The sequence below is a fragment of the Choloepus didactylus genome, chromosome 1 (assembly GCF_015220235.1).
Source record: "Choloepus didactylus isolate mChoDid1 chromosome 1, mChoDid1.pri, whole genome shotgun sequence".
In the NCBI taxonomy this organism is placed as follows: domain Eukaryota; kingdom Metazoa; phylum Chordata; class Mammalia; order Pilosa; family Megalonychidae; genus Choloepus; species Choloepus didactylus.
The window spans coordinates 163,313,468-163,327,942 of NC_051307.1; the positions used below are offsets into that span (position 1 = coordinate 163,313,468).

At 42.3% G+C, this 14,475-nt stretch overlaps 1 protein-coding gene across 6 annotated transcripts in view; it reads right to left on the reverse strand.

Moving 5' to 3' along the window:
* Positions 1-14,475, reverse strand: part of TMEM108 (transmembrane protein 108) — a 433,516-nt gene that overhangs the window by 232,240 nt on the left and 186,801 nt on the right. The window contains exon 2 of one of the 6 annotated variants that reach the window (XM_037844726.1): positions 12,859-12,918. The exons of the other annotated variants lie outside the window; for them this stretch is intronic. The gene's annotated coding sequence lies outside the window, so the exon portion shown is untranslated. The remainder of the gene's footprint in view (positions 1-12,858; positions 12,919-14,475) is intronic. 6 annotated transcript variants of the gene reach the window in all.

A 14,475-nucleotide genomic window follows, 5' to 3' on the forward strand; every position in this document is an offset into this window, starting at 1 on the left:
TCAGAGTTCTGGCGATATTCAGGGAAGCTCAACAAATGAAATTTCTTATTCTTCTACCCTTGCTGTATCTCCAGAGTTTAAACAGGTCATTGTTCTTGGGTAGAAAAATAATATCTTGCATGGTTTAATCTTGCTTCTTGACTTGATGTAGATAAAATCAAGGTTGACATATTGAAAGTCCTGAGGGCCTCTGCCCTGGACATGGGCCCTTTTGCCCAGACACTGTGACAGAACCCTGCTGCCAAAGGTCATTCCCACTTTCACAAAACTACAATCTTTAAGATTAGAGAGAAAGAGAATTTCCTTTTCATGTGATGTCAAGTTAAAAGTTGAGATCTTTGTTGCCATGGAGATGAGATTTTTCTAGCAGTGCCGGCCTTTTCCTGGCAGAAGAAGCCAGTAATATAATTAATAAGAAAGCAGTACTTCATTTTCCATATCCCTTTTGGGACACAGGATTCTAAGTGAAAACATATAGAACTGTATTTGATGGGCCAAAAATGTCCATGTATAGAAATTAACCCTGTGAAATAAATACTTGCATTTCCAGTAAAATACCACCTATGCTTTTATCATACGCTACTGAAGGATTTGCTAGTTTAAGTATACAAGCCAACAACACACATGCATGTAAAAGAGTCCTTGGCTCCTAACAACTCTTTGTCCATACATTTCTCTGCTTCTCTTGGCCCCATCTGATAAGCCCTTCCTATATATGGAATGCTTTTGATCAAAAGCCAACTTGAGTTGAGAATTCCTTAGACTTTGAATTTTGGAATGAAGTCCAAGGATATAAATTAATTTCTCTAGAACATAGTGTCTCAAAGTTATGTCAAGTAAACTTCTATTACTAGACATCCTGTGATAGTTTATTCTATTATCATTTAAGCTGAAATCTCTCTGGCTTTGTTTTTCTTTTGATCATATCATCATCTTCTGGTTATCCTGAAGTCCTAGAATCTTCTCTTCTTCCTCACAAAGGAACAGTGTGATAGAGAGGAACAATCATTTGAAGCTCTTACCAACTTAATGGATGAATGGATAATATTCTCTCTTACTTGCCAGGTATATAAATACCAAAGAGCAACCACTTTCCGTGAATTCCACTTTTAAAATATAGTGATTCAGGCAGGGTCTTTATTAATACTTGTTTATCCTTGACATTAGAAAAGTCCTCCTGTATGTGTAAAGATCAACTCCTTCCACAGAAAAGCAAATGGAATAAAATAGGAGCAAGTAGATAAGTGTTGAACCACTAGATCAGCCAAATTAGCCTTGGTGATTAATGAAATGACTAACATCATATGTAGATCACTCTAGGACTAGGATTGCATGCACATTTGTGGATAGCAAGAGGAAAGGGAATTGCAGCAGAGTCAATACCATATGCTCATCAGATTCATTTCTTCCTTCTCCAGGCAACAGACTAAACTACATTTCCAGGGCTCCCTTGCAGTTAGGCAGGGCCACATGACTGATATCTAATCTTATCTTTAACCTGCAAGATCCTCTACTACCTTTCTCACTTTCCTGCTCACTAGCTACAGAGAATTTAGAAAAGGGATGCTAAGTCCTAGAGAATGACAGACCTACCACATTACAGAAGAATCCTGGGTCCTTAAATGACTACATGGAGCAGGATAACTCTCCATTTTACCTTCTGCCAAACTGCACTGTTCCAGGATGTGAGTAAGAAATAACTTTTTATCTTGTGAAACCCTTGAGATTTTGACTTTTTTGTTAAAGCAAGTAGCATTACTTAATCTAAATTATGAAGCTAAATGGATCCTGAAATATCATTCCTTCTGTAAGTTCAGTCCATCCTAAGGAGTCAATCAGTGTCCTGAACTAATCCTTAATAATTCATATTAGAATTTTGAGGCAACAGTTGGTAAACAGGCACTGTTTATTGAGCCTCTAGGCTTAAGGGCCGTGGAAACAATATTCTTAAAAGTTAGTGCAGGCAAGATGGTGGCATAGAGAGGTGTGGAACTCAGTCAGTCCCACGGAACAACTAATAAACAACGAGGAACAAGTAGTAAATAATCTGGAACAACTGCTGGGGGACAACCGTGACTGTCCACACATCGTATGCCAACCTGAAATGGGTGGAATGGCTGGGATCACAGCATAAAATCTGCAAGTAAAAACTGTGGAACCATGCCAGAAGCCCACTCCCCCCATGGCAGACTGAGCTGAAAGACCTCGCTGTGGGAGAAAGTAGCAGTCCAAGAGCAAGCTTAGCTTAGCTCCAACTGTGGTTTTAATTAACAAATATGGATTGTTGAATACAAGCTACAAACATAGACAAACCCCTAACAAGCAGCAAAGTACACTGAGGTCGCTCCCAGTGGAGAGGAGGTAGAGGTGATGGAAAAAAATAATTAAATAAAAAAAAAAGAGGCTTTTAGAGACAGCTGACTTAGAGAGCAAGAAAACTCCTGTTCCTAGGAAAGGCAGCTCAGAATACCAGGTGCTATCTGGGGCTGTGGACTGGCTCTGAAAGGGGTTTTCTTTCCCTTTTTCTTTCTCTCAACCTGAGTGGCTCAGTGCAGAGAGCCTCAGCCATTTCCAGTTTGCAGAGCTCTGACTCAGACAAGGGTGGAGTTAACAGAGCCAGAGAGACAAAGGAGTAATTCAAGTGCAGAAAATAGCTCCCTAAGGGGTGTATCTTCCCTAAAAGGAAGGAAGTGGGGCCCAGCTCTAGTGCCTACCCTCCCTTCAGAAATCAGACCCAAGGGCCAGGGGGAAAACAGTCAAAACAGAAACAACTTAAGCTGAGAATTAAAGGGCCACACCTCTTTACACAAGTGGGGAGTGACAGGCTGACAGGCGCCACCTGTTGGGTAGGTTAGGAAAAGCACAGCAACTAGAGGCCCTTACAGGAATGTCTGTCAATCTTCCAAGACACAATCTCAGGGAAACCTGACACTGAATATAGGCCCCTTCTGAGACATAAGCCCCTTCTGGTCTGGGAAAATCTGATTGGGGTGATCAAGGAAACCTGATGCCTAGACAATAGAAAACTACAAATTACACTAGGAAAAATGAAGATATGGCCCAGTCAAAGGAACAAACTTACACCTCAGTTGAGATATAGCTGAGATATTGTTTCACTTTAATGAAACAATCAATTAAAGATTTTCAAAGAAATATGCTAAATCAATTCAAAAACCAAGTCAATGAGTTTAGGGAAGATATGGCAAAAGAGATGAAGGATATAAAGAAAACACTGGGGGAATATAAGGTAGAAGTCGAAATTTTGAAAAAACAACTGGCAGAATCTACGGAAATGAAAGGCACAACACCAGAGATGAAAAACACAATGGAGACATACAACAGCAGATTTCAAGAGGCAGAAGAAAACATTCAGGAACTGGAGAACAAGACACCTGAAATCCTACACACAAAAGAAGAGACAGGGAAAAGAATGGAAAAATATGAGCATTGTCTCAGGGAACTGAATGACAACATGAAGCACATGAATGTACATGTCATGGGTGTCCCAGAAGGAGAAGAGAAGGGAAAAGGGGCAGAAGCAATAAAAGAGGAAATAATCAATGAAAATTTCCCATTTCTTATGAAAGACATAAAATTACAGATCTAAGAAGTGCAGCATACCCCAAACAGAATAGATCTGAATAGACCTACACCAAGTGTGATGGTTGGGTTCATGTGTCAACTTGGCTAGGTGGCACTGGCCTGACGATTGCTGTGAGGATATTTGAGGCTGGTTAATAATCCAACGGGCTGGTTTGTCAGATCATCAGTCAATTGACTGCAGCTGACTGATGACTCATCAAGAGGGAGTGCTTCCACAGTGAGAGAATGCAATTGGCTGGATTTGGTCCGGGTGATCAGTTGGAGGCTTATAAGCCGGACGGTTAGAGAACCTTCACTTCTTTCTTCAGCTGCTCAGTGAAGCATTTCCTGGGGAGCTTGTCGAAGTTGCCAGTTCGTTTCCTGAGGAGTTCGTCAAAGTTGTCGGTTCGTTTCCTGAGGAGTTCGTCAAAGTTGCCGGTTCGTTTCCTGAGGAGTTCGTCAAAGTTGTCGGTTCGTTTCCCGAGGAGTTTGTCGGACATCTTCCTTGGAGTTGACAGCTTGTTGGCTCTGCAGAATTTGGACTCGTGCGCTCCCGCAGTTGCGTGAGTCACTTTTACAATTTGATAATCAGAGACATCTCTCATTGATTCTGTTTCCAAGGAGAACCCTAACTAATACAACTTGGTACCGAGAGTGGTTCTTGAGAAACGGAATCTTAAAATGGGCTTTTACAATTTGTTTTCTACTCTGATTAGATTCAGAGGCACTAATGACTCTATTTCCAATAATCAAGAGGGTACTAACAGTCCATGGCAGGAGCTGGCAAAGGAAATACGCAAAATAGCACCATTTGATTCTCCTAATTGTGCTCTAGTACGAAGCGAGGCTCTGGGTGACAGTGTTTTCGACACGTTCATAGAGTTTTGCAGTATTAAGAAGTATAATGATGTTGGCTGGCTGCTCTTAGATACTTTGGATACAGTTGTAAGAGAAAGGGATGAGCTAAAGGCTTCAAATTCAAAACTTGAACGCCGTATGACAGATGTAAAGGGTTCCATTTGTGCCCTGGAAGAAAATCTTATTTCCTGTGCCCGCAGACTGGAGGTTTCTGAAAATCAGATGCAGTCTCTTACTGTGCGAGTAGCACATTTACAGTGTAAACTAAAATCTCAACCTCTCAGGGTGTCTGCTGTTAAAGTAAAGGCATTGATTGGAAAAGAATGGGATCCAGAAACTTGGGATGGGGACATATGGATTGATAATAATGACAGTGAGGACACTGGAACCCTGGATTCTGCTGGGTCATTGTTAGATTTACCTGTAGAGGGCTGTCCTGGGGAAACAGCTTCTCTGCCTCCAGTCTGCCCTAAGGAGCCTGCCACCCAACCCGCACCTAAGGAGATTAACCCTTCAATGCCTGCTAATCTTGTAATCACCTCTCCTGAGGAAGCAGCCCTCACTCTTTTGTCTGGAGAGATTAATCCTGTTTTAAGAGATGAAAATGCAACAGAGTGTCCTGAGGTGAATGGCTTCAGAGATAATTCTAACTCTTTTCATGACCCACCCCCACCACCAGTTTTTGCTTCAAGACCTATAACTAGGTTCAAATCCCAACAAGCCCCAAAGGGTGAGGTATGAAGTGTGACCCATGAGGAAGTACGCTATACTCCAAAAGAACTGTATGAGTTTTCCAATTTATACAGACAGAAACCAGGGGAATATGTGTGGGAATGGATATTGAGAGTGTGGGATAATGGTGGAAGGAATATAAGGTTGGATCAGGCTGAATTTACTGATATGGGCCCACTAAGCAGAGATTCTGCATTCAATGTTGTAACTCGAGGGTTTAGAAAGGGTGTTAACAGTTTGTTTGGGTGGCTGGCTGAAACATGGATCAAAAGGTGGCCGGCATTACCAGAGGTTGAAATGCCAGAACTGCCCTGGTATAATGTGGAGGAGAGGATTCAAAGGCTTAGAGAGATTGGAATGTTAGAGTGGATTTATCATGGAAGACCTGCTCACACAGCCCTGGAATGTCCAGAGGACACATCTTTTACCAGGACTGTAAGGAATAAATTTGTGAAACTAGCTCCATCATCCCTGAAGAGCTCTGTAGTCGCCCTTCTCTGTAGGTCAGATATTACTGTAGGAACTGCTGTCACTGAACTGGAATCCTTAAACACAATGGGGATAATCGGGTCCCGAGTCAGCAGAAGCCAAGTGGCTGCAGTTAATCGCCACAGACAAGGTGGGCATGGCTACCATAATGGAAAACAGGCTCAAAGCAGCATTCACAATAATATGACTCGCAGAGACTTATGGCGTTGGCTAGTGGATCATGGAGTACCAAGTAGTAAAATAGATGGGCAATCGACTAAATTCTTGTTTGAACTATATAAGCAGAAGAATTCTAGGCCACGTGAACAAAAATCTCCCTTGAATTACAAAAACAGAGAGTCATGGCCCCTTAATCAATTCCCAGACTTGAGACAGTTTACAGATCCAGAGCCCCTTGAATGAAGGGAAGGCCGGGTACCCTTGGAGAAGGACCCTGTCACACTGCCAAAAATTTATACTGTTAATCTTCCTCCCAGCCTTCCCCAGGGGGACCTACAGCCTTTTACCACGGTGACTGTGCATTGGGGAAAAGGAAATGATCAGATATTTCATGGATTATTAGATACTGGGTCAGAAGTGACATTAATTCCCGGAGACCCAAAATGTCACTCTGGTCTACCAGTCAGAGTTGGGGCTTATGGAGGTCAGATGATTGATGGAGTTTTAGCCCAGGTCCATCTCACAGTGGGTCCAGTGGGTCCCCGGACCCATTCTGTGGTTATTTCCCCAGTGCCAGAATGCATAACTGGAATAGACATACTCAGCAACTGGCAGAATCCTCACATTGGTTCCCTGACTCCTGGAGTGAGGGCTATTATGGCGGGAAAGGCCAAGTGGAAGCCACTAGAGCTGCCCCTGCCTAGCAAAGTAGTGAACCAGAAGCAATACCGGATTCCTGGAGGGATTGCAGAGATTGATGCCACTCTTAAGGATTTGAAGGATGCAGGGGTGGTGATTCCCACCACATCCCCATTCAACTCTCCTATTTGGCCTGTGCAGAAAACAGATGGGTCTTGGAGGATGACTGTGGATTATAGTAAGCTTAACCAGGTGGTGACTCCAATTGTAGCTGCTGTCCCAGATGTGGTATCATTGCTTGAGCAAATCAACACATCCCCTGGTACCTGGTATGCAGCTATTGATCTGGCAAATGCTTTTTTCTCTATTGCTGTCAGCAAGGACCACCAGAAACAGTTTGCATTCAGCTGGCAAGGCCAGCAGTTTACATTCACTGTGCTACCTCAGGGTTATATCAACTCTCCAGCCCTATGTCATAATATTGTCCGCAGGGATCTTGATCATTTCTCCCTCCCACAAGACATCACACTGGTCCATTATATTGATGATATCATGTTGATTGGACCTAGTGAGCAAGAAGTAGCAACTACTCTAGATTCGTTGGTAAGGTATTTGCGTGACAGAGGATGGGAGATAAATCCAACAAAAATACAGGGGCCTTCCACCTTAGTAAAATTTCTAGGTGTCCAGTGGTGTGGGGCCTGTCGAGATATTCCTTCTAAGGTGAAGGATAAACTGCTGCATCTGGCCCTTCCTACAACCAAAAAAGAGGCACAACGCTTAGTTGGCCTCTTTGGGTTTAGGAGACAACATATTCCTCATTTAGGTGTGCTACTCTGGCCAATTTACCGAGTGACTAGAAAAGCTTCTAGTTTTGAGTGGGGACCGGAGCAAGATGAGGCTCTGCAACAGGTCTAGGCTGCTGTGCAAGCTGCTCTGCCGCTTGGACCATATGATCCAGCTGATCCAATGGTGCTGGAAGTGTCAGTGGCAAACAGAGATGCTGTTTGGAGCCTTTGGCAGGCTCCTATAGGAGAATCACAATGCAGGCCCTTAGGATTTTGGAGTAAAGCTTTACCATCCTCTGCAGATAACTACTCTCCATTTGAGAAACAACTGTTGGCCTGCTACTGGGCCTCAGTAGAGACAGAACGCTTAACCATGGGCCACCAAGTTACCATGAGACCTGAGTTACCTATCATGAGCTGGGTGTTATCTGACCCACCAAACCATAAAGTTGGGCGTGCACAGCAGCACTCCATCATAAAATGGAAATGGTATATATGAGATAGAGCTCGAGCAGGTCCTGAAGGTACAAGTAAGTTACATGAGGAAGTGGCCCAAATGCCCATGGCCCCCACTCCTTCCACCTTACCTTCTCTTTCCCAGCCCACAGCTATGGCATCTTGGGGAGTTCCTTACAGTCAGTTGACTGAGGAAGAGAAGACTCGGGCCTGGTTTACAGATGGTTCTGCACGATATGCAGGCACCACCCGAAAGTGGACAGCTGCAGCACTGCAGCCCCTTTCTGGGATATCCCTGAAGGACAGTGGTGAGGGCAAATCCTCCCAGCGGGCAGAACTTCGAGCAGTGCACCTGGTTGTTCACTTTGCTTGGAAGGAGAACTGGCCAGAGGTGCGTCTGTATACTGATTCCTGGGCTGTTGCTAATGGTTTGGCTGGATGGTCAGGGACTTGGAAGGAACATGATTGGAAGACTGGTGACAAAGAAGTCTGGGGAAGGGGTATGTGGATAGACCTTTCTGAGTGGGCAAACAACATGAAGATATTTGTGTCCCATGTGAATGCTCACCAGAGGGTGACTTCAGCAGAAGGTTTTAATAACCAAGTGGATAAAATGACCCGTATGGTGGATACCAATCAGCCTCTTTCCCCAGCAACTCCTGTCATTGCCCAATGGGCTCATGAACAAAGTGGTCATGGTGGTAGGGATGGAGGTTATGCATGGGCTCAGCAACATGGACTTCCACTCACCAAGGCTGACCTGGCCACAGCCACTGCTGAGTGTCCAATTTGCCAGCAGCAGAGACCCATACTCAGTCCCCGATATGGCACCATTCCTCGGGGTGATCAGCCTGCTACCTGGTGGCAGGTTGATTACATCGGACCACTTCCATCATGGAAAGGGCAGCGATTTGTTCTTACTGGAATAGACACATACTCCGGATATGGGTTTGCCTTCCCTGCACGACATGCTTCTGCCAAAACTACGATACGTGGACTTACAGAATGCCTCATCCACCGTCATGGTATTCCACACCGCATTGCTTCGGACCAAGGAACCCACTTCACAGCAAATGAAGTGAGGGAATGGGCACATGCTTATGGAATTCTGTGGTCCTACCATATTCCCCATCATCCAGAAGCAGCTGGGTTGATAGAAAGGTGGAATGGCCTATTGAAGACTCAATTATGGCGCCAACTAGGTGGCAATACCTTGCAGGGTTGGGACAGTGTTCTCCAGGAGGCTGTGTATGCTCTGAATCAGCGTCCACTCTATGGTGCTGTTTCTCCCATAGCCAGGATTCATGGGTCCAGGAATCAAGGGATGGAAACAGGAGTAGCACCACTCACTATCACTCCTAGTGATCCACTAGGGAAATTTTTGCTTCCTGTCCCTGCAAGTTTAAGCTCTGCTGGTCTACAAGTCTTGGTTCCAAAAGGAGGAATGCTTCCACCAGGAAACACAACAATAATCCCATTGAACTGGAAATTAAGACTGCCATCTGGTCACTTTGGGCAACTCATGCCTCTGAATCAACAGGCAAGTAAGGGGATTACTGTACTGGCTGGGGTGATTGATCCTGACTATCAAGGGGAAATAGCACTGCAACTACACAATGGAAGTAAAGAAGAGTTTTCCTGGAATACAGGAGATCCCTTAGGGTGTCTCTTAGTACTACCATGCCCCGTGATTCAAGTCAATGGAAAACTGCAACAACCCAATCCAGGCAGCACTACCAATGGCCAAGAAACTTCAGGAATGAAGGTTTGGGTCACCCCACCAAGCAAAGAACCACGGCCAGCTGAAGTGCTTGCTGAGGGTAAAGGGAACATGGAATGGGTAGTGGAAGAAGGTCGTGATAAATATGAACTACAGCCACATGACCAGTTACAGAAACGAGGACTATGATGACATGAATATTTCCTCCTCGTTTTGTTATGATTATGTTTGTATTTGTCTGTAAAGAAAATATTTTTGCTTTCTTCTCTGTCTTATCCCCTTATCATAAGGCATAAGCTGTAACGTTCATTTTGAAGGTATGGTTTTAGGTGATGTGTACAACTGCCAAGTTGACAAGGGGTGCACTGTGATGGTTGGGTTCATGTGTCAACTTGGCTAGGTGGCACTGGCCTGACGATTGCTGTGAGGATATTTGAGGCTGGTTAATAATCCAACGGGCTGGTTTGTCGGATCATCAGTCAATTGACTGCAGCTGACTGATGACTCATTCAAGGGGCGTGCTTCCACAGTGAGAGAATGCAATTGGCTGGATTTGGTCCGGGTGATCAGTTGGAGGCTTATAAGCCGGACGGTTAGAGAACCTTCACTTCTTTCTTCAGCTACTCAGTGAAGCATTTCCTGGGGAGCTTGTCGAAGTTGCCAGTTCGTTTCCTGAGGAGTTCGTCAAAGTTGCCGGTTCGTTTCCTGAGGAGTTCGTCCAAGTTGTCGGTTCGTTTCCCGAGGAGTTTGTCGGACATCTTCCTTGGAGTTGACAGCTTGTTGACGGCTCTGCAGAATTTGGACTCATGCGCTCCTGCAGTTGCGTGAGTCACTTTTACAATTTGATAATCAGAGACATCTCTCATTGATTCTGTTTCCAAGGAGAACCCTAACTAATACACCAAGACACTTAATAGTCAGATTATCAAACATCAAAGCCAAAGAGAGAATCCTGAAAGCAGCAAGAGAAAAGCAATCCATCACATACAAGGGAAGTTTGATAAGACTATGTGCAGATTTCTCAGTAGAAACCATGGAGGCAAGAAGGAAGTGGGGTGATATATTTAAGATACTGAAAGAGAAAAACCACCAATCCAAAATCCTATATCTGGCAAAACTGTCCTTCAAATATGAGGGAGAGTTTAAAATATTCTCTGACAAACAGACAATGAGAGATTTTGTGAACAAAATAACTGCTCTACAGGAAATACTAATGGGAGCACTACAGACAGATAGAAAAAGAAAGAAGTGAAAGGTTTGGAACACAATTTAGGTGATGGTAGCACAACAATGTAAGTATACTGAACAAAGATGACTGTGACTATGGTTGAAAGAGGAAGGTTAGGGGCATGTGGGACACCAGAAGGAAAGAGGGAAAATAAAGACTGGGACTGAATAACTTAGTCAAACCCAGAGTGTTCAACAAGTGTGATAAAATGTACAAATAAGTTTTTACATGAGGGAGAACAAATGAATACCAACCTTGCAAGGTGTTAAAAATGGGGTGTGTGCTGGTTTGGATGTATTATGCCCCCCAAACACCATGTTCTTTGATGTACTCTTGTGTGGGCAGATGTATTAGTGCTGATTAGATTGGAATCCTTTAATCAAGTGTTTTGATGGAGATGTGACTCAATCAACTGTGAGTGAAACATCTGATTGGATAATTTCAATGGTATGTGGACCTTGCCATTCAGGGTGGGTCTTGATTTAATTTCTGTTGTTCTAAAATAGCCCACAAACAGAAGGACCTAAGAACAGCTGCAGCTGAGAGACATATTTCGAAGACGGCTGTTGACAGCTGATGCTGATGTTTAGATATGCTTGGAATTGCAGACCCCTGATGTTGCTGCAGCTAAGAGAAATATTTTGAAGATGGCCATTGAAAGTAGACTTTTGCTATGCCAGAGTTTGCGGGAGAACCTAAAAGAATACCCTCAGATACCCAGAGAGAAATGTCCTGGTAGAAAGCCATTTTGAAACGCAATCTGGGAATAAGCAGATGCCAGCCACGTGCCTTCTGAGCTAAAAGAGGTTTTCTGGACACCATTGGCCTTCCTTTGGTGAAGGCACCCTACTGGTAATGCCTTTGTTTGGACACTCTTATGGCCTTAGGACTATAACTCTGTAACCAAATAAACCCCCTTTATGAAAGCCATTTCTGGTATTTTGCACAGGAGCAGCATTAGCAAACCGAAACAGGGTGGTATTGGGGGAAAAATGCAATCAATGCAAACTAGAGAAACATTGTATTATGCTTCCTTTGATATGGCAGGGGCAATGTACCAATGTACCAAAGCTGGATGCCTGTGAGAGGGGGATATAAGGGAGGGTTGTGGGACTCTTGGCATTGGTGATGTTGTCTGACTCTTTTATTATACTTTATTTTGATTCTATCTTCCCTTTTGTTGCTTTTTTGCTGTCATCTTTTTTTTTCTCTTTCTTCTTTTTCTCTCCACCTTGGACACTTCCTCTGTCTTTGTGGAAAAAATGGAAATGTCCTTATATAGATAGTGGTGATAGTGATGAATGCATAAATATGTGATTATTTATGCAGGGAATCATCTATTGTTTACTTAGGATGGAATATATGGTGTGTGAACAAAACCGTCTTTTAAAAAAAAAGGTTGATGAAGAAACCTTGAGGGCATTATATTGAGTGAAATAAGTCAGACACAAAAGGGCAAATATTGTATGATTTCACTGATATGAGCTAATTATAACATGTAAACTCATAGACATGAAAAATAAGTTACCAGGATATAGAATGAGGCTAAAGAACGAGGAGCAGTTGCTTACTATGAGCAGAATGTTTAACTAGGTTGAACTTAAGTGTATGGAAATGGACAGAGGTGACGGTAGCATGTTATTGTGAGAATAACTAACAGTGCTGAATGGTCTGTGAATTTGGTAGAAAGGGGAAAGCTTAGAGCCATGTATGTCACCAGAAGGAAAGTTGGAGGTTAAAAGATGGGAATGTGTAACACATTGAATCTTGTGGTAGACAGCATCCGTGATCAACTGTATAGATATTAGAAATCTCTTTCATGAACTAGAACAAATGTATGACACTATAACTAGAAGTTAATAATAGAGGGGTATTTAGGGAAAAAATATCCCTATTGCAATCTATGTACTACAGTTAGTAGTATTTTAACATTCTTTCATCAACAGTAACAAATATACTATACCAATACCAAAAGTCAATAATGGTGGGGGGGTGGTTAGGGGTACAGGAAGATTTGAGTTTTCTTTTTTATTTTCATTTGTTTTCCAGAGTAATGAAAATGTTCTAAAAATTGAAAAAAAATTAATTGTAGTGATGAATGCACAACTATATAATGGTACCGTGAACAACTGATTGTATACTTTGGATGACTGTATGGTATGTGAACAATCTCAATAAACTGAATTAAAAAAAGAAAAAGTGCAAACCTGGAATTGATGGCCAAAAACTTAAAATTCACCCACTGCAGTTCCCCAAACCCTCCATGCCTATGAAAGAAGGAACAAAATAAACAGCACTTAATATACTGTCTCTAAAAGCTGGAACCCACAAATGGCATTTCAGGGTAGGGTGGGGAGAACATGGGAAGGAGAAAGGATCGTCTATAATGTATACTCTCTTTCAAATTATTTCCTCATTATTTATAGACGATTATCCTCCTACAATACCACTTTTTATTTGGCAAATGTGTAGTGTGTAGACTTGCCTGGTTCAATGGGAAAGATTTCCAAGAAAATTAAATATCAGGGCTACTTGGCTTATTGGTTTGTTTTCCATACATTCCCTTTTTAACCCAGCTTTGAATAATAACATTCTTCTGTGTCAATGTGACAAATCAGCTTCAATTTTAATGGGGTGTGAGAATTGAGAAAGGCAGGCAAGACTAGCCATGGTTCTCATCTTAGTAGGACAGAAAGAGAGAATTAAATATGAAAGACAGCCTTTAATGGCTCTGAGGGAGAAGTGGCACATGAGTTATCAGATATTAAAAAAAAAAGAAAAAAAAAAGAAAAACTATTGCCAGAATCCTATTTGTTCCTGTTTCTTTCTTTTTCAGTGATACTTGTGAAGTCTCAAGTTAGCTAAAAGGACATGTCCCACAGAGTAGATGGGAAACTGCTGGGAAACCTGCCATGTTGTCCTATTAAATCACACTCAAGGCCATTAGTATGCTAATGAGTAAGACAGTCTTGGAGAGTCAGGCCCAGAATTCCTTCCCACACCCTCTCAGCCCTGCAGTAGCTCCACAAAACGTCATACAATTTTTTTTCTAAATTAGAGACGTTGTGGGTTTACAGAACAATTATGCATGAAATACAGGATTCCCACATACTCTGTTATTAACACCTTGCATTGGTGTGGTACATTTGTTATAATTGTATAATTAACTATAGTCCATGATTTAACTTAGGGTTAACTGTTGCAGTTCTGTGGATTTTTTAAAAAAATTTTGTTCTAGTAATGTACATACAAACTAAAATTTCCTATTTTAGCCACATTCAAATATATAATTCTGTGCTGTTAGTAACATCCACAATGTTGTGCTACCATCACCACCATCCATTACCAAAACCATTCCATCAACCCAAATAGAAACTCTGCACATTTTAAGCATTAAACACCTATTCCCTACCCCTACCTTGTCCTGATAACCTATATTCTAGATTCAGACTCTATGAGTTTGCTTATAACCATTATTTCATATCAGTGGGCTCATAAAATATTTGTCCTGTTGTGCCTGTTTATTTTACCCAACAAGATGTCTTCAAGGTTCATCCATGTTGTTGTATGTATCAGAACTTCATTCCTGTTTATGGTTGAATAAAGTCCATTGTATGTATATACCACATTTTATTTATTTATTCATTGGTTGATGGACAGTTGGGTTGTTTCCATCTTTCGGTAATTGTGAATAATGCCAGTATGAACATTGGTGTGCAAATATCTTTTCAAGTACCTGCTTTCAATTCTTTTGGGTATATACCTAGTAGTGGGATTACCAGGTCATATGGTAATTCTATATTTAACCTTTTCAAGAATTGTCA